The sequence below is a fragment of the Vulpes vulpes genome, chromosome 15, assembly GCF_048418805.1.
Source record: "Vulpes vulpes isolate BD-2025 chromosome 15, VulVul3, whole genome shotgun sequence".
NCBI classification, from domain to species: Eukaryota; Metazoa; Chordata; class Mammalia; order Carnivora; family Canidae; genus Vulpes; species Vulpes vulpes.
In genome coordinates, this window is record NC_132794.1 from 86,928,529 (window position 1) to 86,951,419 (window position 22,891).

At 39.0% G+C, this 22,891-nt stretch overlaps 1 long non-coding RNA gene and 1 other non-coding gene across 2 annotated transcripts; both read right to left on the bottom strand.

Annotated features, from left to right (window-relative positions):
* Positions 1 to 1,210: 1,210 nt before the first annotated feature.
* Positions 1,211 to 21,129, bottom strand: LOC140595701 (uncharacterized). The gene is made up of 3 exons (XR_011997520.1): positions 20,504 to 21,129; positions 19,287 to 19,344; positions 1,211 to 2,838 (listed from the first exon to the last, which is right to left on the bottom strand). It is a non-coding gene; the product is annotated as an uncharacterized lncRNA (long non-coding RNA).
* Positions 21,130 to 22,050: 921 nt separating this feature from the next.
* LOC112918194 (small nucleolar RNA SNORD88) lies at positions 22,051 to 22,138 on the bottom strand. The gene has a single exon (XR_003234630.1). It is a non-coding gene; the product is annotated as a small nucleolar RNA SNORD88 (small nucleolar RNA).
* Positions 22,139 to 22,891: the final 753 nt, after the last annotated feature.

Genomic DNA, 22,891 nt, shown 5'->3' on the forward strand with positions numbered 1-22,891 from the left:
TAAGATTTTACTTATTTATTAGAGAGAGAGCAAGTGAGCACACAAGCGGGGTCCAGGATGGGGTGGGACAGGGGTTGAAGGAGAAGCAGACTCCCCAATGAGCAGGGAGCCCAATGTGGGGTTCAGGCTCAATCTCAGGACCTTGGATCATGACATGAGCCAAAGGCAGATGGTTAACTGACTGAGCCATAGTCATGTGGTGCCCCAGTCACGCCATATTTTTAGAGGAAGCATCAACATAAAGATGACAATTCTTATATTAATCTATAAACAATCTCACAAGCCAATTTTTAAAAAATGAACTAAACAAGAATAACTAGGAAAATTCTGAAAAAGGATAATGAGAGGAGATAAGCCCTGACATACTATATTATAAACCTGCAATAAATGTCACTGCACTATTCGCAAATGAGTTGATAGCTAATGAAACAGATATTCCAAAAACAAACATAAACATACATAGAATTCAATATGTGATAAAGGTAGCATGCCAAGTCAGTGGCAAAAAGTATGGATTATTCAATAAATTGAATTTAGTCAACTGGGGTAGCCATCTGGAAAAATAAAATTGATCCCCATCTCAAAAATTTTATTTTTTTAAAGGTTTCATTTATTTATTTGTGAGAGACACACAGAGAGAGGCAGAGACATAGGCAGAGGGAGAAGCCGGCTCCCCGGGGGGAGCCTGATGTGGGACTTGATCCTAAGACCCTGGGATCACAACCTGAGGCAAAGGCAGATGCTCAACCACTGAGCCACCAGGTGCCCCTCAAAAATTTAAATTTTGATCAAAGAGAAATGACGGAAGAATTATTTTATAACCTCAAGGAAGGGATTACCTTTCTAAGTATATATAAGAAATCTAGAAGCAACAAAATTAAACTATATAAATTAAAAATTTTTTCTATGACAAAAATCACCATAATCATAGTTAAAAGATGTAACAACATGGGTCAAGTATTTGCAATTAATCTCTAGGCAAGAGCAAATTTTCTTAACATATAAACATGGAATGATATAAATAGGCAGTTCCCAGAAAAAGAAATACTGATGTCTTTGAAGAAAAGATGCCTAACCTCATTTTTAAGTTTGATAATGGTGTTGGTGAAGTAGTAGGCCTTATCCTACTTTACTTATGGGAGTGTCTGATAAAGCAAATTCTATGAAGGTCAATTTGGCAATAAATATCACAATTACAAATGCAAAAATATTTATTTTTTAAAAAAGATTTTATTTATTTATTTATTCATGAAAGACACACACAGAGAGAGAGGCAGAGACACAGGTGCTAAACCGCTGAGGTACCCAGGCTGCCCAATCAACAATATTTTTCATGAAATTAAAATACATCCAAATTAAAGTATTCCAAATATATGTTAGAAGGGTTTTTAGTATTAAGTTATATGAATACAATATATTTTAACCATTTTCCAATGTTTTGAAAGGATTAAAATATGCTCTAGTAACATGTATTTTATTACTTTCCCATTAATGACCAGGGGATGTTGGTTATGAGACTTAAAAATATATCTCAGAGGAGCCTCGGGGTGGTTCATCTGTTAAGCATCTGACTCTTGGTTTCAGCTCAAGTTATAGTCTTGGGGTCATGAGACAGAGCCCCATGTCTGGCTCTGTGCTCAATGGGGAGTCTGCTCAAGATTCTCTCCCTCTTCTCTCTCTAAAATAAATAAATCCTAAAAAAAAGAAGAAAGAAAGAAAGAGAGAGAGAGAGAGAGAGAAAGAAAGGAAGGAAGGAAGGAAGGAAGGAAGGAAGGAAGGAAGGAAGGAAGGAAGGAAGGAAGAAAGAAAGAAAGAAAGAAAGAAAGAAAGAAAGAAAGAAAAGAAAAGAAAAAAGAAAAGAAAAGAAAAGAAAAGAAAAGAAAAGAAAAGAAAAGAAAAGAAAAGAGAAAAGAAACATATCTCAGAGACCAAAGATCTAAATTGCTCTCCCAGGAGTGTTTTTTAGGACAAATTCTTTTGTATGAAGGCAACTAAGATAAAAATGTAAGAGCAAGAATCAAGTATTTGCATCAACATTCACATGATTTCTGCAGTACCCTTCCCTCTAAAGCCCATCCTCCAGGAATCAAGGAGAGTGTAAATTTTGATCAGAAAGTAACAGCAGGGATCCCTGGGTAGTGCAGTGGTTTAGTGCCTGCCTTTGGCCCAGGGCGCGATCCTGGAGACCCAGGATCGAATCCCACGTCGGGCTCCCGGTGCATGGAGCCTGCTTCTCCCTCTGCCTATGTCTCTGCCTCTCTCTCTCTCTCTCTCTCTCGCTGTGTGTCTATCATAAATAAAAATTAAACAAAAAAAAGTAACAGCAGGTGTTACGAGAGAGGTGTCCCAATGTCCAAATGTTTTCAAGTACAATTAACGTAAAGGTGTATTATTACATTAATTGCATTACATGGATGTATTACAATTAATGTCATATCCATGTATGCTTTTAGAGTTCACAGAGCTTCCTCATAGTTTTAATCTCATTTAAGAGATTTTATTTACTTGAGAGTTTGCATACACACAAGTGGGGTGAGGAGGGAGGACAAACAGACTCCTCGCCGAGTGTGCAACCCAATATGGGGCTCGATCCCATGACACTGAGATCATGACCTGAGCTGAAATCAAGAGTCAGACACCTAAATGACTAAGCCACCCAGGCACCCCTCTCATTTGAGAATTTTTAAGAAATGTAAAGAGGAATATTAGCTTCACGTTATAGAGAATGAAAACCGAAGCCCAAAGATTTTGATTGTTCAAAGTTGCAAGACAGTAAAGGCCAGGTATGTCATCTGTTGTGCTTCTATGAATTTTGACAATCTTCGTATTGGCTGCAGTCTGAAAAGAGAGAAAAATTAAGATGAAATTATTTTCTGTGTGCTGTTCAATTCTTCGTAGCTGTAAAATATTTCATGTTGAAACATTAAGTCATTGAATCTGATTTTTTAATTCAGCATTAGTGGGACATGAAATCAACTCAGTGGATCAGTCAGTAAACTGAATAGAAAAGAATGGAAAAGAATATATGAATGCACTGGCCCAGTAGGAATAAGTATTGTTTTATTAAACATTTCTAACTCTAGGTCACAGTCAAAAAAAGCTTGGCATTAGAGGAATACAAAGATGACTGCCCTGGAAGTCTTCATAGTCAGCTACTACCACTACCCTATCCCAACAAACAGAAAGCAAGAAAGTGGCTCGGCAAATATTTTGCCTTTGTTTTTTGCAGCAGTCCCTCATGGATTTCAGATACCAGGGAAGTGGCTTGTTATAATCTGAGATGATGAGACTATATCCTCCAACTGCACACCTTTCCTTCCTTCTTTCACACAGCCAAAAGAAATACTGTTCCTGTCTTTAAGGAAATATAACCTATACTGGTCCTATTATCAAAGCATCACAAATATGTCATCCTAGAAACCATGTTCTCCAAAAGGTCTTGAGAAATACAAAATGAAACGATTGTTTGGGTATGTGCTACAGTACTAGCAATTAGTCCATTTAGGAAGACTCATGTTTTACAGATACTCTTCCCAGGGAGGTGCTAAGTGAAAGCAGTCTTTGGATTTTAGAGAGGTTCAAAGCCCTACCTTACTCACAAATCACTTTAAGATAGGCCACTGGGTATGTCTAACTGGTTCAAAGACAACTAACTTAATTTGATCATCTCAAAGGCTGTTTGTCAAAGGGTTTAACATAGTTATTGTTGGGTAGTAGCTCTGTGGATGATTTTAATTTTTTCCTTGTAACTTTGTGTTTTTTTTCTACAATAAATATGGATTACTTTTACAATTGGGAAAAATACATCTTATCTTTTTACAGATAACAACAATCTTTTTTTTTTTTTGATAACAACAATCTTCTCAGATCAAGTAGATTGACTTCTTCACCATCCTTCAAAGAGGTTCTAGGTTTTTAAGATTTTATTTATTTATTTATTTATTTATTTATTTATTTATTCATGAGAGACACACACAGAGAGAGAAAGGCAGAGACACAGGCAGAGGGAGAAGCAGGCTCCATGCAGGGAGCCTGACTCATGCAGGTTTCTTTTTATTTATTTATTTAAAGATTTTATCTATTTATTCCTGAGACACACACACACACACACACACACACACGGAGGCAGAGACACAGGCAGAGGGAGAAGCAGGCTCCATGTAGGGAGCCTGATGCAGGACTTGATCCCGGGACTTCAGGATCACTCCCTGAGCTAAACGCAGGTGCCAAACCGCTGAGCCACCCAGGGATTCCCTGCAGGTTTCTTTTTAATAGGATGCCATTCTCAATGCCCAAAGATATTGTATTACTTAGCAGCAAAAAAATAAAAACCAGCAGGCTTTAGAGAATAGTCACTTATTGATTGATTCAAAACCTGCAATACATCAACTTCACAATAAATCAATTTGGGGTGCCTGGGTGGCTCAGATGGTTAAGCATCTGCCTTCAGCTCAAGTCATTATCCCAAGGTCCTCAGGATTGAGTCCCGCATTGGGCTCCCTGCTTAGTGGAGAGTCTGCTTCTCCCTCCTCCCCTCTCTCCCTCCCCCCTGCTCATGCATGTTCTCTCCCTCAAAATCTTTTTAAAAAATCAATTCACTCGATAACTACAGACACTCTAGGTGACCCCAAACACATTAAAACCCAGAGGTCTCTGGCTAACATAACAATAACACCCTCAAATAAAGCCCCTGAGAAGATGGTCATGTTTTTACAGCATAAAGTGAATATATTTTGGAGAATATATTTTCAGCATAAAGTGGCTTTGGAGGTGGGGACTCCAAGAGACAAACATGTGCTCACACTGTTTCCACAAAAGCAAAGCAGTTTTGCCAACTGTTAGAAACATGATAAAATCATAGCACATAAATTATAAACAAAACATGTTTTTCTAAGCCAAATAGAAAGGCTTAACCACCTAAATCCAAATAATATAAGGCCCCCATTTCCACCCTAGTATTTTTTATATGGTATGCCTAAACTTTTGGGATGCCCTCTTCTGTGGGCCTTTGAAGAGGAGTGTGCACTGTGGAAGCCATTCCTGCATGACTCTATGACTTTGGAAGAGTTTCCCGTGTATCTTACTAAGTACTATCTGAATAATAGGCAGTCTGACATCTTGAATAAGATTAGGTCTATCATGAAATCCTCTAGATATGGTCAACCAAGGCTCCCTCCACTCAAATGTTACCACTATTATTTTTTTAAAAAGCTCCTGCTGTAGCAGGAAACAAGCATTTAGGGAGAAAAAACCAAGTAAAATATTTAAAATAATCATACCTACTAATTTTGAATTTTTACCGAATAGCAGGGTACAAAAAGTCCATGCTGACATTTTGTTCACTAATGCATTGCCATCACCAGAAATAGAAGAAACCTCAGAATCTGGTCGAGAACTTTGGGAGAAAATAGAACATCACAGAAGAGATCTGAAATGGTAACACTCTAAGGATTTTGGGGATGACATTTTTGTCAATACCAATAGTTTTCATTGATTGTACTGAGCGTCGCTAGACTTGAAAATCTGTTTTTGTTTTTTTGTTTTTTTCTCATCATAACTTAACAGACATCCTTGCTCCACAGGGCAACTCCCAAACAGGTAGCTGTGACTGAAGGGAGTGTCTAATTTAATTCAGGAGCCGATTCTAGGGCTCAGGGAATATCTGGATAAGGCTGTGGACAAGGAGTGTATGGAACAGGCTGCATGACTTACCCCCAGACCCATTCAGTCTCTGTAACAGAACCCAAAATTTAGCTGGGCACATGGGTCATGTAGCTAAAATGACTTTCCCAGCCTCTCTTTCAGTTAGGCATGGCCACGTGACTAAACAGAAGTGGAAGCACTGTTCAGGACTTCCAGGAAGTCTCCTTTAAAAGAGAGGGGGAGAGGGATCCCTGTGTGGCTCGGTGGTTTGGCGCCTGCCTTTGGCCCAGGGCATAATCCTGGAGACCCCAGGTCAAGTCCCACGTCGGGCTCCCTGCGTGGAGTCTGCTTCTCCCTCTGCCTCTATCTCTGTGTCTCTCATGAATAAATAAAATCTTTAAAAAAATAAAATAAAATAAAATAAATAAAAGAGAGGGGGAGAGAGATGCCCAAGGACACACAACCAGTAAGTGGGTAAGGTGGACTCAAACTCCTCTGCTGTGTGACTTTATCGCATGCTAAGGACATGCTGAAATCTTATGAACCATCCAGAGCAGAGTTTGGAGCTTAGGTCTGCAAGCTAAGAATAATTTTCACCTTTTTAAATGGCTGGAAAACAGTCTAAAGAATGTCTTGTGGCAATTTCAGGGTCTCTAGGTAAAAGGTTCACAGCCACATTCACTCACGTGTTGCCTCTGGCTGCTTTTACAATGACAGAGCTGAATAGTTGTGACAAAACTGCCACGACCTACATAGCCTAAAATATTATCGGGCCCTTCACAAAATTTAGGTGTATTGATCCCTGACCTAGAGAAAGATAGGAGGTATGGCACCAAGAGGGTGAATGGCTGGGTAGGGATAATGCAACTCTGATAGCCATTCTAGAAGTTCAAGTGGGCCAGGAGATGAAGGGTCACACTGCCTAGTAAAATCAGTTGCTCATAAATATTTGTTCACTTGACAAAAGATTAAGTATGGCCAATAAGCATATAAAAAATCCTCAGCACCAGGAGTCATCAAAGAAATGCAAATTAAAATCACAGTGAGCTACTACTACACATCCACTACAATGGCTATAATTGAAATGACTACATATTGGTGAGAATGTGGAGTAACAGGAACTCTAAGATATTGCTGGTGGAAGTATAAAATGACATAATCACTCTGGGAAAATAGTTTGGCAGTTTACTATAAATTTAAGGATCCACTTAACCACATGACCTAGCCATTCCATTCTTAGGTATTTATCCACAACAAATGAAAACATATGTTCAAACAAAAGCTAGTCCCAAACTGGAAACAATCCAAATGCCCATCAATGAATGAATGGAAAGACAAATTGTGGCATATCCACCCAGTGGAATAATACTCAGCAATAAAAAGAGACAACAGGTACATAAACAACATGGATGAACCTCTAAAACATAATGCTGAATGAAAGAAGCCAGACCCAAAGAGGAACACATTGTATACATGGTCCCCACTTTTTGAAAGTTTGTGTTACACTTTGCTTTTAGGAAAGACCTACAGGAGTACCTGTTTTCACTAACCAAAAGAAATCCAGAGAGGATATTTACTTTGATGGAAAAGGTGAAAAACAAAAATAGCATTGTTGTTTTGCAGCAAACCACGATAGGGCAGATCGTACCCCAAGTACTGAGAGCAGCCCCGCCAAGTTCCCTCACTGGGAACTACACTCAGTATCTCAGCATCAAGTTGCCAAAACTTTTTTTTTTAATAATTTATTTTTTATTGGTGTTCAATTTGCCAACATACAGAATAACACCCAGTGCTCATCCCATCAAGTGCCCCCCTCAGTGCCCGCCACCCAGTCACCCCACCCCCTGCCCTCCTCCCCTTCCACCACCCCTAGTTCATTTCCCAGAGTTAGGAGTCTTCCATGTTCTGTCTCCCTTTCTGGTATTTCCCACTTATTTTTTCTCCTTTCCCCTTTATTCCCTTTCACTATTATTTATATTCCCCAAATGAATGAGACCATATGATGTTTGTCCTTCTCCAATTGACTTATTTCACTCAGCAAAATACCCTCCAGTTCCATCCATGTCGAAGCAAAATGGTGGGTATTTGTCGTTTCTAATGGTTGAGTAATATTCCATTGTATACATAAACCACATCTTCTTTATCCATTCATCTTTCGATGGACACCGAGGCTCCTTCCACAGTTTGGCTATTGTGGCCATTGCTGCTAGAAACATCGGGGTGTAGGTGTCCCGGCGTTTCATTGCATCTGTATCTTTGGGGTAAATCCCCAGCAGTGCAATTGCTGGGTCGTAGGGCAGGTCTATTTTTAACTCTTTGAGTTGTGTCTGTGAGCATGTTCTTTATCCTGACTTATTTCATGCATCCTTTAGAAAAACACATCCTTTTTGAGTCTGGGAGCACTCAATCTTCCATATAATTTAATGGTAAATGCTACTTTGCTTTACACCATTTTGGCTTATGAAAGTTTCATAGGAATGCTTTCAGATAGTGGGGGAAATCTGTAACTGTATTTGTTTGAAACTCTAGGAAAGAGGTCTTTCTAGACCTAGATTGGGTTTCCATCCCAAGGGCTGCTTGGGTGGGAGAGGATTTAGTGGGGAAGAGAACATGGAAACCTTTTAGGCTAAGGCTAACGTTCTATATTCTGATTGTGGTGGTGGTTCCACAATGTATTTGTGCATTTTGTTGTAAGTTTTATTTCAAAAAAGGGAGACCACATCTTCAGGACCCAATAACAGCGAGGAGCACTGATGCTGAGTATCACTATGAATCCATGCAGCCAGCTGCAAGAAATCCACATGGAAGAGAAGAGATGAAAAGCTTACTTCCAGACAGAAATTCTTCTGATCCTACAAGGAAGTGGCCTTAAACAAAAAGTCCTCTTTGGGGGATCCCTGGGTGGCTCAGCGGTTTAGCGCCTGCCTTTGACCCAGGGCGCGATCCTGAGTTCCTGGGATCGAGTCCCACGTTGGGCTCCCGGCATGGAGCCTGCTTCTCCCTCTGCCTGTGTCTCTGCCTCTCTCTGTCTATCATGAATAAATAAATAAAATCTTAAAAAAAAAAAAAAAGTCCTCTTTGTAGGCTCCTTGCCATGGGGCATCTTTGAGCCAGGACAGGTCCAACTTTTGTCCTATATCAAGGGTTGCAAAATTCCTAGAAGTGAGGCCTTTAATACTTGGACCTCTAGATTTCCTTAATTGAATAAAAACTATGCATACTCTCTTATTCATTTCCTCTGAAGGTACCAATTAGCAAGTTGCCTACTTGGACTCTTCAACTGGCAAAAGAAACACATTTATTAGCAGCAAAAATGACGTCAGTTGGTTTGATCTAAGTCTCTGCGGGAAACCTGATCCACCAAGGTAACTGGACCTAATCAGTTGGAAGTTCAGAATGTAGTTGTTGGCAATTAAGTCTGCTTCAGTCTGCTAAGTCAAAGTGGTCACCCTTCCTCATAAGAAACATAGTTGCCTAGAGTTGAAAGAGTAACAATCCAGCCAATCTGAGGCATAGGGACAAAGTTCAATCAAGTTAGAATCTGAATTCTCCTTTTAGATAAAATATGGATGATGGGGAGGTTGTGTCTTTGCCACTGGAGTTATGTAGACATGGAGGCAGAATGGTTTTATTTGGGGATGGCCATATAGAGTGGACAGTTCTTAAGGAATAACAGAAAAATTTCTCTGAGGCTCTTTCCACAGGAAGCCTGAAGCAATACTCAGGAGGTGAGGATTGTTTAAGAAGCCAAAGCGATCTGTATTTGCAAACTTTACCAGAGTAGAGACAAAGAAGGCCACTTAATTTTGCCTCTCGATTGAGTCAGAACTTTAAAAACAATTTTTTTTTAAATACCAGTTTTAAATAACCAAGATAAACCCCTAAGACAAATCACAATAGACTATAAGGACTTTAGTCCTAGGATAATGAGACAGGTAAGGAGAACATCTTCAAAGAAAGGTACTTGGGAAAATGGAAACAATAGAGAAATTTATGTTTGATCTAGGTTCTTTGAACCCTTGTGCAAGTTCAGGATAAAGGGTGGGACCCTTATCAGTGATCTGTAGTGGGTGGTAGTAAAGAGAAAAAGGGGCTTAATGTAAGGCCTCTCAGGAGACACACAACTGCAGAAGAGAATAGAATTTATAAAGCTATACATTAAATCTATCCACTCCAGAATTCTGCTGGTGAGGGTTCCAGGTTCTGGAGCAAGTCCTTAAAAGTAGCTAACAAGAAATAAAGAATTAGTTCATGATCAAAAGAGGCTATGAAGACCACTGGCAGTATGCAGTGGGCAGTGCCAGAGCAGGAACCTCAAAAGCAGTGTCAGAGATCATTTCAAAGGAGAAAGTGCAAAGCTTGTAAGAAACCAGATAAATTTGCAGAATGTTGCAAATTATGGAAGAAGCAGTGGTATAGCTCTGGATGTGATGTGATGTTGGAATCATAATTATATACTTTCTCCCACAATGCAACACAAAAGATAGCAGAAAAAGCTGGAAAGTCTATGTTATTGATGACATCACTGTGCCCATGAACAACGGCAACCAACCCTGAAGCCTGCCCTGAAGTTGGAATTGAAACAAAATAAAAATTCAGCTAGTTATACCAACCCATCTGGTGCTGTCATCTATGAATGTCCTATACCAATTAATATGAAGCAACTGTACATCTTACAAACTCAGTGAGATATATAGACATAGTTAGCGTCCCTGTTATTCAAAGCTTGCTGGTTGCCCTCAGTGAGAAATACAACAAACCTTCACTATCACAGAAAATATGCTAGGGAAGATAAACAACCTATTCTTGCAATTTTACCACAGGTATTTTATCTTTTAGAAATCATGTCTAAACTTGCATTTAAATTAAGCACACTAAGTTACAGATGAGTTATAGAAGGTGTGGGGGTAAAAGAACCACTTAAAATATTAACAGAAGAATATTCCATTCGGCCATCCAAACAAGCTAAAAAATCTCAAACTTGGTTATAAAAATTAGTTTTACTCTTGGGGTGCCTGGGTGTCTTACTTGGTTGAGCAACCAACTCTTGATTTTGCCTCAGGTCTGGATCTCAGGGTCATGAGATCGAGTCCAAGTTACTACTATGCTCAGCAAGGAATCTGCTTCCTCCTTCTCCATCTCCCTCAGGACCCCCACCTGCTCTGCTCACACTCTCTCCTGCTCCGAAAGAAGAAAAGAAAAGAAAAGAAAAGAAAAGAAAAGAAAAGAAAAGAAAAGAAAAGAAAGAAAAGAAAAGAAAGAAAAGAAAAGAAAAAAAAGAAAAGAAAGAAAAGAAAAGAGAAAGAGAAAGAGAAAGAAAGAAAGTTTTACTCTTAAAATTTTACTGTAGAAGTACTTTTTAATTTAGAGGTTGAATCTCAAAGGTCCGTGATTTAGTTTTCTCCAATTTGAGGCTTTAGTTGTTCATATTCAGTGTATATAATAAGCTTCAAGGAGGGTCTAACCTGTGTCCCAGTACGATCTTCCATAACTTTTTAAACCAGTTAATTCTTATTTCACTGCCAAAAGGAATAATCAAAATTTGCTTATTAGCAAATTTTATATCCAATCTAATCCAGTGTTCATACTCAAGATCAATTACCAAATACAATCAACTTCTTCCCTTGTTTCCATCCCTACCACCCATCATTGCACACCTTGGTGACCGGTCTTCTCACCTGAACTCTACCCTGCTCTTGGCCTTTCTTCAACTTCAGTCAAGGAGATTCTCTCAAAACTCAAGTCTGACCTCAAGCTTCATCTCCTCACTCTCTACCCTGTAGCCACCCAGCTTTTCTTCTCATACCTCTTTCCTGAATGTTCTCTCCTCTCAGAAGTTCTTGCACATTCTAGCCCTTTTATTTGGGGAACTCTATCCTTCCTTCTTCACCTAGATAATATTTAGTTAGTCTTTAACCTGATCATCATCTTAAGACTTCCCTAACATAGTCAAATTCTCTTGTTATATAGACTCATATAACCTTGTACTTTTTCCTACTACCTGTTAAATTTGCATTTTTTTGTATTTCTGTATGGTTATCTGGTTACTGGTAATGTGTTACACTAAACTATAAGCTTTATGAACAGGTGTTTTATGTTTTTAGTCATCATTACATGCCCAAGAGTTGAGCACAGCAGTGGATGCTCAATATATATGCTGGATGAAAAAAATTTGGGGCAACATTTTATCTCATATACAATAGTCCCAAAAAGAAACTTGAATCTTGCCATTTGTTTGCTTTTTTCCTGGTTGTTTCCAGTGATCAAAGGAACTCAACATGGAATCCATGGCTAAAAGATTCTTACTTTAAAAACATGTAATAAGAGGACAGAGCTGGATCTTCTCAGACCCACACACTTTGGAGGCTACTGGAAAGACTATGGATGGCATAGAAAGATAGTGCCCAGAATGCAAATGTCCTATTACTTGTGACCACAAGATATCAACACCAGGACCATTTCCTTCTCTTGTCCCCAGAAATAGCCTCATCAAGTGAGGAATTACTCAGCCTCCTGCTTGCCCCCTTCTCTGAAGCTGACATCCTATGCATCATTTGAACCCTAGTAGAAGCTAGAATCCTATTCAATCTAATTTCAAAGTAATGATACCAGCTCTATTAATTACTTCACTTTCCCCATTTTAAGGATGAGTTAGAACTCTCCTGAATATTCTTGTGACACCAATCAAGGCATACAGGAGTGGGGGTTGGAGGGTAGGGAAACAGTATCTTGACCACAAATGTTAGGCTGGAGGAACTGGTTTAATGTTAACATCTTAGAGGAAGTATCCAATGGCTACAAAATTTGTCTTTTGGGAAAAACTATTTTTTTCCAAGTTATTTATTTTATTTATTTATTTATTCATTCATTCATTCATTCATTCATTCATTCATTCATGAGAGACACAGAGAAAGAGAGAGAGAGAGAGAGAGGCAGAGAGACATAGGCAGAGGGAGAAGCAGGCTCCATGCAGGGAGCCTGACGTGGGACTTGATTTCAGGTCTCCAGGATCATGCCCTGGGCTGAAGGCAGCGCTAAACGGCTGGGCCACCAGGGTTGCCAAAAAAATTGCTTTCATTTTCATTTTGGGCACCCTTCACCCCCTTTCTTTTTTTAAAAAAATTAAGCAGCTGGTTTTGTATTGTTTTTTAATGTTTTTGTAAAAGCTTCTACTAAGGAAATTGCAAGTTCCAAGGCAAGGTCTCTTAGTCTACAGTGATAAACAAGTATTTAGTGATCATGAAACCCTTGAAAACATATGCTAAATTTTGTGTGTATGTTTGGGAGTGCGTTTTTCTGGAGAAAGACTCCAGGTTTTATGTCAGATTCTGTCGCCAGCACCTAGTACAGTGCCTGGGAGTAAATATATGAGTAAAAGAATGAGAAAAATGAATGAATGAGATGCCCTTAAAGACACTGAGAAGGAATGGTTGGAGAACTAAATTATCTGATACCAGGGAAACAATGGTGTCAGAGAAGCCGAAGAGAAGATTTCAAGAAAAGAGAGTAGTCCAACTGTCACTTGTTGAAGAAAGGTCAAGTCATATAAGGTCTGAAAAGTACACAGGGATATAAAAATAGAGTGGTAGTTAGAGACCTTTATAACTGATAGTTTCAGTTGGGGTAAACTATTACAGTTGGCTGGAAAATAAATAGGAATACAAAGTAAGGAATAATAAATAGAGACAACTCTTTCATAAACCATGTCTGTGAAGAAATAAGAAACAAAATGGAGAATGATTAGTTCCTATTGGAAGGTTTCATTTTTTTTTTTTTTTTTAAGCTAGAGAAGACTTGAAAATACTTAAATACGAAGGAGCCACAGATAGGTAAAGGACAAAGGTACTAAAAAGCAGGGCTGGGAAGGAATCCAGAGCCTTGTATCAGAAGAGAGTTACCTTTTCCATTGTGAAAGGAGGGAAGGACAAAGAATGGATACCAATTAAGTAAGTTTGAAGGTTTGGTGGTACTAATTTGAAAGAGATTCCATCTTATGGTTTCTATTTTCTCTGAGAAAATGAGAGATAAAATAATCTGCTGAGAATGAAGGGGTATAGTGGTTGGTGGACACAGGTGGAAGGTCTTAGGTGAGCAGAAATTTAAATATCTTCTGTGGAGAATGGGAAACAGTGAAGAATTGCCAGGCAGAGTCATGAACATAAATTTGTTGTGCTACTAATGTTTTCTGATGTGTGATTTTTCTCTAGGAAGTTTTTTAAGCAGAAAGGGGTTTTTAGGGAAAATCCCTACTTCACTAGGGGCCACCTTCTCTCTTGAAATTGAGTAACTAAAATTCAGGTTCAGAATTGTGGTGAAGATATTATTTCTGTATTACATACAGAATTTGTGATGAATTTGATAATAAAGAGGTCATGTATTTTAAGTACATAGAAATAAAGATTCACCTTTCAAGTACCTAAGAATGGCAGCAGGTAAGGCTTTTTGTACAGGGAACCAAAATCACTGTCAAAATCAAAGCCCTAAAATAACTACTTAGAGGGCTACACAGGTAGGCCCTTTAACTGGAGCCATCAGCTCTCAAAAGCCTTATCCTGTCACTTAAAGTGATAATGTCTGGGTCATCAAATCCATGACAAAAAGAGGTATATCTAGAGAAAAAAAATCCAGAGGAAAAACTGGTGAGAGTGACTATTCTCAAAACAGAGGACTCTATCCTGTCTACTCCACTGCAGATAAAGCCAAGTTAAGTCTCTCAAGTTTAGTAGTTACCTGGTCATCAAGCAGAGGTGACCTATCATGTCCAGCTCCCAAACTGATGCATATTCTCTGTAATTTTCCTCTCTCCAGCTACAGACACCCAAAAGGAGCTGAGGGCATTAAATACCTTATCACTATTACTTCCCTCTATGCTTCCAGCTTTGGCTTGTAACTTACCGTCAGAGGTAGTTACTGAACCAAAGGCTAAGGTGAGTACTTTTGACACTCTATCTAGCCAAACCCACTCTATCCCTAAAACAGCTCAGCAGTCATGCATGGAAGCACAGAAGACAGCTAGTTTGGAAGGTAGTCTAAGTGGTCATGAAGAGCATGATTTCTAAGGGGCAAACTGCTTGGATTCATATTCTGGAGATACTACTCAGTAGATAGAAACTGTGTTTTAGTTTGTCCCATAGGGCTGATGTGAAGGTTAAAGAAGACAATCCAGGTCAACTTAGAAAAAAGTGCTTGGAATACAATAAACACACAGTATGTATTAGCTACTATTATCATTTCTGATCTATGGTTGAGTTTTCTTGAGTAGGTTTAACAGAAGGATACAAAAGTGCAGTGGCTGAAATCATGGGAAGTGAAAAGAAGAAACTGATAGGGAAGAGTAGCAAAGTCAAGGGCCTGGAGTTCCTGAAGTTGAAGTATAGATGCACTGGAAGTCATTCAGTTAGGAAGCTGGGACAATGGACAAAAAAGAAGAAGAGTTTATTTTAAGCTTTTAAGGGTGAAGTTGACATAAGTGATGACAAGGTCCAGGGAGTGGGTGGTTTTATAGAAAAGGTAAAGGTCATTGAATTTGAGAAGGTCAAGCAATCAAGAGACCAGAGTATCACCTGGGATTTTATGTAACCTGGCTTAAAGGTGGGACTTGGGGAAGGGAGAGAAACTGTAAGTCAGGTACCAAAGCCTTTGGAGAATGCAAGGAAGGAATGAGAATGACACAGATGGACAGAAAGTATCTGAAAGCGATGCGGTCTATGTGAGCATATGCATTAACATCGGTACTGAGGAGCACAGAAGCCAGCTGCTTCTCATGATGCCAACTGAGGCTAGTTGGTGGGAAAAGACCAGAGAGCCGAGAATACTAAATATTTTACATGGCTTAGGGGAGTCCAGTACAGTAAAAAACTGTTCTATCCTATGTTAACACTGCCCCGTTAAGACACAACAGCCACCAAATTATTTAGAGTGCTTCCTCAAAGGAGCCTGGCTGTCCAAGGTATCACAGTTCTAGGAAGCTCCTCTTCCACCTTTTAACATGCTCTCCAGACATCAGGATCACCTGTGTCTCTCTCTACCCGGCACATTCATCACAGTATAGTACAGGTCATCCTTCATAGTACTTACACATTTAAATTGTTGCTCTCATGTAGGTACTTCCAGGGTTGTGGCAAGGTGTAGTGATCTTTTTACGTTTGCCTCTCAACCCTGTGTAGGCATTCATAAATGTCATTTATTGAACAAGAGACCTCTCACAGTCACCAAGTTAAGAGGCAGAGCATAAAAAGAATTTTCTGCCTATGAAAATTGGTCATCAAACCTTTAAGTTCTGACTATAAAGAATGATTTTTCTGGGATGCCTGGCTAGCTCAGCTGGTGGAGCATCTGACTCTTGATCTTGGAGACATGAGTTCAGGCCCTACAGTGAGTATAGAGATTACTTTTAAAAAATGATTTTCTAATAAAGATTAGAAAGAAATGCAATAATTTCTTCACCAACTTGCAGCATAACATTTCTAAATACCTTCTATTAAAAGAAGTCATGGTTGAGATCTCAAAGGGAAAAAAAAATCAGAATTTTAAAACTAAAGCTAAGTAAACTTGTAAAATCCTTTATCTTTATTATACCATACTAAAAACAATAATTAGCAACATTCCATTTGTATTCCTTTTCTAAAAACCTTTGAGAGATTTACTTGCCCTAAAATTTAAATGTGATACTTGTAAATTCACTTTTGTAAGTGAATAATCAGAGAAGGTTTTAAATTTTTGTTTCTGGTTTACTTTCAAGTGTCTCATTGCCTTTCTGATTTCATTATTTTGATTTATATTTATTTTATCCAAATGACAGATTGACAAATCATATATATTGGGCATAAATCCTTGAACACGTGGAGAAAGTATACAAAACAAAATGAATGTATCATAGGATTTTATTCAAGATGAAATCATATGAAGTCATAGCTGGAGGGGAGTGGAGACAGTTGGCAGCCCAGGAAGGGGGAAAAAGGTTTACTGTGATTTATTTTAGGAAACAAAATGAAGAAAAAAAGATGTGACTATAGGAGTTTTAAAGAAACAATTTTTTGAGGTAGTATAGAGCACTACCATTAGGCACTTTAAAAAATTCTTTAGTTATTGAACTCGATGACTGTATTTGTTCCAAATTTAATGATAAATATCACTCCTCCTTCACTTCTCCAAAACTGTAGAGGAATAAGCCTTTAATAAATACACATAAACTTATGTAAAGACCTCATAAAATGAATTATTTCATTTGAACTATAATGTCTTGTGGGCTCTTGGCCTTATTCTCCTTTGAGTTTGGGGATTTGCGAAAGGATACATTTACCCAGCCTGTACAAGAGTGTACATACTAAGAGAAGTGAACATTACTCCCTCATTATTGTAGAGGCTTTGACTTATAAAAGAATAAAAACTATGTTTTTCCATAAAAAGGTGTCCTAAAAAAAGCAAACTGATAGTAGAAATTTATAGAGAAGGTCACTACTAGCTAATGTTCATCCAGTAATAACATGTTGTAATGTAGCGTTTATTTTAGTGGCAGAAATTTTAGTAGCTATGTAAATTTTACTAACTTTATGTATGTTAGTCTTTAAAAGTTGGGTATGTAGGCATATAGGTTTTCCAGAATTATATGAGGAAAACTGTATCTACAGTCATATTTAAGAATTAAAAGGATTTTGAACATCTAGATCTACCCATCATGAATATAAAGTAACTACTTATACCTTTATGTTTAGGTAGACCATTGTGCTGTTTCAGGGTAAGATATTTTTTGTTGATTTTCCCAAATCCTTTTTTTTTTTTTTTAAAGATTTTATTTATTTATTTGATGGAGAGAGAGAGAGAAAAAACACAAGCAAGGGGAGCAGCAGGTGAAGAAGGCTCCCTGTTGAGCAGGGAGCTCGGACGCAGGGCTCAATCCCAGGATCCTGGGATCATGACCTGAACTGAAGGCAGACACTCACCCAAGTGAGCCACCCAGGCACTCCCCCAAATCTTTTTTGGTGATATTTCACATGTTGTTGGCTTTTCTGGCCACAGCAGAACACTTGGCTGAATATCACCAGAGAATAGTCTATACTCTATAATTACTGTGTCCCCTCCCTGGTTCTAACTGAAATAACAGACCTCATCAGAACTACTATAAATATAGTTGGGATAATCTCTTTAGTTACCTTATCTTACACTTAGCTACCCCAAAATTTGAACACTTTTCTGCCCGTTCAGTTTCAAAATATCTTTCAATTATAGTTTATTTTCATCATTCATAACTCAGAAATATTCAATATTATTTGTATATTTGGAAGAATGGTATGTTTAATCACATCCAGAAAATTCATAAAAATTTAATAAAGACATCAAATTATTTTTCCAACTTTCATTAAAATGAAAATCTACATATTAATCAGTGTTCCTATACTTTTGCTGGTTTAAAAAAAGTCTGATGCCTTGTTAAAAAGTTTATGCCAGCATTTCGATTTTTACCATACCCCTTCAAGGAACAAAACGTACCACACACTTGACAACACACAGAAAACATGTTTGGAAACAAAGACTGCTGTTTTATGGCAGTACGCTCCTGAATGCAAAAAATGTTAGTTAAGTATTTTTGCACTATTAATACTATTCTGTTTTATGTCAAATTCAAGTCACTATTTTTTAAGAAGTTGTATTTGTGATATAAAATGAAAATTTGCTTATTTCATTCAGCAAATGTTTACTGAACATTTACTACTGCATTGTTCTGGGTATTGAAAATTCAGGTAAGAAAAAGACAAGAATGGTTCCTACTTTTCCACTACCAAGAAGATAAAATAAGCTTGTTTTATCTTGAATCATTCATATTAAAAAATGTATAAACCAACAATAAAATGTTAGATAGTCACCAATGTCATAGAATTGGGGTTGAAAGGAGCTCAGAGATCATCTACTACGTGTTATCAATTCCAAGCCACATCTTACAATGTGGTCAGACCAGGCTATACTCAAGGAGATTTGTCACTGCCTGCACATGTGCATCAGAACTCAAGGAAGTGTCAGAGGCATGGAAGAAAATATCGGAGACAATGGTGAAGGCACTCTTAAGGATTCTTGATGATTCAACATCAATAAAATGTAATAGTTGGAAGTGTTTATTGCTTATAGGAGAGAAAAATGAAATTCAGAGAGCTTAAATGACTTGCCCTACTTTACAAAGCAGAGTAGGTAGTACTAGAGTCCAGGTTCTAAGTTCCATTCTTTTCTTCTACCTAAGTCTTCAGAAAAATGAAAAGAAAGGTTCTAGAATATAGCTCTAGTTTTGGGACCAGGGACAAGGAACTTAATCCCTCTTTGCCTCAGCTTCTCCATTTGTAAAAAAAAAAAAAAAAAGGGGGTTTAACAGACCTAACTCATAAAACTGTATTAATGAGTATTAAGATAATGTATGTGTAAGTAAGAAAGATAATGTATATATAGGACTTAACACAGTTTGGCATCTAGTAAGCGCTCTGTAAAACCTAACTATTTGAAATCAAACTTTTCATTTGGTGGGAAATTTAAAATGACCAATTACCCTACAAATATTGCTCACTATATGAAGCCTACATCTAGTTATTTGACTAAAATACTGGAAAATAAATAGACTGGCAAAAGTTTGAACTGATTAATACAATAAAAATTTCCACCTTAACAATGCTTTGTCCAGGTCCATATGGTACTATGCCAAGAACCCAGTAGACCTACCTGAAAAAAAAAACATACAAAAAGTAAGAATTGACACACCAACTAGGATTATCAAGTTACATAGAACTCTAATGTACACTCTAATGTGTACAAATGCATTTGTAAATACAATCTGAAACAACATATAAACAAGAAAAAATATTCAAAATGTATAAACAGTTAATTTATTTTTGCTTTCCATAACACAGAATCATAACCATGTATATTAATACTTGTACAAGAACCACAAGTTCTGGAGTTTAAAATGTACCATAAGGAGACATGAATTGGTCAGAAGAGTGAGAGTACTAACTGTTCATGATTATTATATTACTTTATACCTTGTAAAGGCACTTTCTCATCTGTTATCAACTCAGTGCCTTGCATATAGTATATAAATAACTAAAAATAAATCCCAGATGCTTTCCAATGTCATTTTGTTTTCTGCTCAAATAACCGCATGTTTAGAGAAAGGATAAACGTCTACATGTCTTTTTTAAGCCTTTCTGGTCAGCTCTTCTAATTTTGGGAGCTTAAGTGAAAAATTGAAATTACAACACACTGTGTTTTTGTAGAGTCAACTTGCTTTAAGTCCTAGTTTCTATATTTTTGTTATAAAATAACATTCTATATGTATACTTTACATTATGAGTTCATTACATATTTCAGACAAATAAAAATGGTTTCAACTGAGATTCTGGATGCAATAGACAGTTAAGCACTTAAAAAGTAATTTTACCTAGTAGGAAATCAACTCACATTTGTTCCTGTTTCACCTGAAGACAACACCTATAGACCACTCTTCAGAAAGAACTAACTTAATAAGTTTATATTTAGAATTACTCTATTTGCAGAAGCCTCTCGCAAAGTCTTATAAGGTACAATTCTGATGTCTTCGTATTTCATCATGACAATTGCACAGTAACAAAGTGCAACAATTTTCTGAATATTTTACATATTAGCCTATTTTCTCATACCAGTTATTTTAAAAATGCTTTTGTTAAAAAAAAAATCTCACAAGCACTAACATGGTATCCAAATTTAAACCTTACAGAAAACCAACCCAATACTCAACATGTAAAGCTTCCCTATGAATTCTGAAGCTTAAAATTAACATTATTAGTCTGCTTATGTTTGGGATTTAAAAAAAAAAAACAAAAAACAAAAACCAATCGCATACTTCACTATACACATCTTGGATGTTATTCGAGGATCAAAGTCTAATGCTGGGGCAGGGTTAGGGCGGCACAGAAGAGCCCTGTGGCCAATTATGGAGCCCCACGGCAAGGTGCAAGTCGCCAAGAAGGCCGGGAGCCAGACTCCGATGGGGGCCGAGCTCGAGGCCCCTGCACTCGGCGGAGGTGGGGCGCCCCAAACCTCTGCCGCCGCAAATTTCCCACCGCTCCCACCTCGGCGTTAGCCTCGGCCCCTCCCCTTCCTCCCCGGCCAGCGCCCGCACGGCCCGCGCCCACATCGCCCGCGCCAGTCCAGGGCTAAGCGAGGTGACGGAAACCAAAACCCGGAACAAAAGGAAGGCCTACGTAAGAAGTGAGGCCCCACCCGTCACAGAGGAGCGACTCCTCTAGAAAGACTTGGCGGCAAGTTAGCTTCAGGAAGCGCGCAGGCGCAGTTCCTAGGACGTCTGGGGCAGCCTGTCGCCCAGTAATCTCATCTTTTGCCCTTTGACAGGCTTCCTTGAAGCTCCATATCTGGGCACTTTCCGGGTAACTCTTGACTCGGTCTCCATTGCGGTACCTTACTGATGGCAGCCATGATAGTTGCATCCGGGTACTTCGAGGCCTCGTGACCAGAGCCTCCCGGAAGTGACGCGAGCGCGGAGGGATTCGCGTTCGGCTGAGGTGAAGGGGCCCCGGAAGCGGGTTGGGTAGAGAGGCTGGCGGTGGCGCGGCGAGGTGCTGGGGTCTTATTTATCATCCTCCTCCTGTAGCGCGGCTTACGTGTCCTGTGTTGTGCCCAATAGCAGCACTGCCGCGCCGTTTAAATCCTCTTTTCACAACAGGCCCAGGGGCAAGAAATGATGCCGTTTCCATTATGGGGAAATCAAGACCAGGACAGGGCAAGTGGTTTGTCAAAAATAGTAACAGCTCGTGTGGGAGTCTGTCTAAGCCCGATCCCCTCAGTTTGCCTCTGCTTTGGATTTCTTCCGTAATGCATCCATGTAGAACACCCCAACGCCGGGCGCATCCTGGCCGGCCACGTCGCCCATGGAGTAGGCCCAGCCACCGCCATCGTGGTCTTTGCGGTGGATGCAAGGCCGAACCGTGTGCTTCGCTCACCTCCACTGCCAGCGTGTTGGGATTTCGCTTGGTCTCCTACGCCTTGACTCTGCACATAGAGGGTTCTTGCCGCCCTCGGCCGGTTAACCGAGGGAGCCGGCACCCACTGCTGGGTGCTGGCAAACTGACTCCCGTCAGGAACTTGTAAAGTCAGGACTGGCGGCCGGAGGTCTGTCATCATTGGCCAACAGTCTCTGACCATAATAAAGGACTGACGACTATTATCTTGGACTTTCCTCCAAACCAGTTGCTTCTCCTGGTTTCCATTCCTTTAGAATATGACTGAGAACCAGTAATTCAATCTTATGTCAGCATTAACTATAACCAGCCCTCTATCAAGGGTGAATAGCCACTCGGGTCTCTATTTTTTTAAAACACGGAGGCTGTCAGGTAAGGAAATAGCCACACACCCCAGCATCTGCCCAGAACGGGACCTCTCCGACTCCTGGGTGTCAGAGGTCCCAGGGGCACCGTGTCCTCAGGGGAGGTCAGAGCCCAGCAAAACATCATGGGGAAAGTAATATTTTTATAAAAACAAATTATGCATAGAAAAAGCACTAAATAAATACAAAGGAATTAAGAATGATCATATTTGAAGAATAGCTGTTTCTTTTATTTTCTTCTGTCTGCTCTTTATTTTTTAGTTTTTTTTTTTTTTTTTTTTTTTAAGATTTTACTTATTTATTCGTGAGAGAAAGAGAGAGAGGCAGAGACAGGCAGAAGGAGAAGCAGGCTCCATGCAGGGAGCCGGATGTGGGACTCAATTCCGAGGCTCTAGGATCATGCCCTGGGCTGAAGGCGGCGCTAAACCGCTGAGCCACCCGGGCTGCCCCATCTCTCTGCTCTTTATATTCCATATCTGCTACAATTCTTTTTAATATAGGGAAATAAACAAATTGACTAGGGTAGGGGCACCTGGATGGCTGGGTGGTTGAGCGTCTGCCATTGGCTCAGGTCGTGATCCCAGGACCCTGGGATTGAGTCTCTCTGCAGGGAGCCTGCTTCTCCCTCTGCCTGTAACTCTGCTCCCTCTGTCTCTCTCATGAATAAATAAGTAAAATCTTAAATTAAAAAAAAATTGACCACAGTAAACCTTTCTTACTTGCCTGCTATTATAATGAAGACAAAGGCATGTTGTCACATTTTGACAAATAACAGTCTTGAGTACAAATTACAGAGAGGATTTCTTTTGCTTGGAGAAGCATTGTTTTTTGGTCAGAATATCAAAATACAGTTTTGGTATTGATGTCTTTCACACACGTTTATATAAA